The following is a 2,028-nucleotide window of genomic DNA, read 5'->3' on the forward strand; positions in this document are numbered from 1 at the left end:
CCCCCCCCCCCCCCCCCCCCCCCCCCCCATCACCATACTCAACAGCCCTGTGTCTGCTGTGGAATCCTTCAGGGATCCATTATATCCCAGGACCTAAAGTGGGAGCCCAACACTGACTCCATCATCAAGAAGGCCCAGCAGAGGATGTACTTCCTGCACCAACTCAGGAAACTCAACCTGCCTGAGCTGCCATCATTCAGTCTGTCCTCTGCACATCCATCACTGTCTGGTTTAGCTCTGCCACCAAAAAGGACAGGAGTAGCCTGTGTGTGATTTTATTATTGTATTTTTATTGTATTGTAAGTAAGCACATCATAAGCAATGTACAATCCTGAGTCACATTCCTTGTATGTGTACACATACCTGGCAAATAAAGCTGATTCTGATTCTGAAATAGACAAATGGAGCGCGCCAGCTCTGGCAGTGTTTGAGGGTTAGAGGTGTACAAACACGCAGGAGACAGGGAAACTGAGATCCGTGTGGGTACACGAGACTCTTAGAAAGACAAGACACCGCTGGTAGTACCACCAATTTGTCTAGGAGCTTTGTCTTAAAAGTCGGTTGAAGGCTTATTTTAGGATGAGTTGGGGACCGTTTGTTGCAGTCTCCAGACAATCCAAGTAACTGTAAACTTTTGTCACCACAACTGAGGGCCTGTATCCCCATTCATTTGAATGGACAATGGAAAAAAAATACAAGGCATCCAGGGCGCATAAACAGCCCAAAAAATGCTCACTGCCAATAGAAAACGATTCAAAAAAGGTGCCTCTCACTGCAAAAAACACATTCTGTCTGATTGGGGCCTTAGATTAATATGATGCTGTGTACTCAATACAAACTCCCTACCACATAAATCATACAACATGTGAAACCCTAAATTGATCTCAATGTCCCTTTGATGCATAATTACAAAATGACAAGTACAAGAGAAACCAAAGATACTCTATGTTTATCCCCTTAAAACAGTGTAAGGGTCACTGAGACCTTTTGCCAACTGGCTTGCCAATTCCCTGAAGCCAAATGGCTTTTGGACCATGACTTTCATGAGTTGCTTAACCATTTTACTGAGCCTGCCCATTTGTATTCTGAACCTGCTCAGTGTCTCCTGACTGCACTTGTGTATCTTGTGTATCTGTGTCATGACCTATGTCCCTTAGACACACCTGGGTAACTGTCTCATGAACCGGATCTGCTAGTTGTGACCAAGTCTCTGTGTAACCGTATGTGTCTACTGGATATACTGTAACTGGGTGTTTGGGCACCCTGAAAGTAAATCTGACATTCAATTCAATTCAATTCAATTTTATTTATATAGCGCCAAATCACAACAACAGTTATCTCACAGCGCTTTTCATAAGAGAGCAGGTCTAGACCGTACTCTATGATGCTATTTACAGAAGCCCAACAATTCCCACCAAGAGCAAGTACTATGCGACAGAGGCAAGAAAAAACTTCCTTTTAAGAGGCAGAAACCTTGAGCAGAACCATGGCTCAGGGTGGGCGGCCATCTGCCTCGACCGGTTGGGGTGAAGGAGAGAGAGGGAGAGAGAGAGAGAGAGAGAGAGAGAGGGGGAGAGAGAGAGAGATAGAGAGAGAGGGAGAGGGCAGGAGAGGAACAGAGAGAAAAAGAGAGGGATGGAAGGAGAGAGAGGGGAGGGAGGCAGCCTACACAATATACACACACAGAGGTACAGACAGTAAAGGTGATGTTGCTACAGACTAAACGAAAAATGGTATAGATATTTATAGTAGTGTTAATGATAACAATCGTAATGTTAATGATTATAATAACAATAATAATAATAGGACTAGCAACAATAGTCGTTGCAGCAGAGGGTGCCGAGCAGGAACACGGGGGCAGCAGGTGACCAGCCACAGATCCAGACTCCACAGCTCCAGAAAACCTGCAGGAAGTGATAGGAGGAGAGAAACGAGAAAGCACAAGACTACCCGAAAGGGGAGAAGTTGTGTTAGTAACATGCAATAATGGGATGAGGTTGCATACAGAGGGAGAGAAAGTAGAGGAGA

The 2,028-nt window shown here is 45.0% G+C and overlaps 1 pseudogene; it reads right to left on the reverse strand.

The window, feature by feature from the left end:
* LOC123971547 overlaps window positions 1-2,028 on the reverse strand; it is a 113,653-nt pseudogene that overhangs the window by 110,925 nt on the left and 700 nt on the right.

Source organism: Micropterus dolomieu, linkage group LG05, assembly GCF_021292245.1.
Source record: "Micropterus dolomieu isolate WLL.071019.BEF.003 ecotype Adirondacks linkage group LG05, ASM2129224v1, whole genome shotgun sequence".
NCBI classification, from domain to species: domain Eukaryota; kingdom Metazoa; phylum Chordata; class Actinopteri; order Centrarchiformes; family Centrarchidae; genus Micropterus; species Micropterus dolomieu.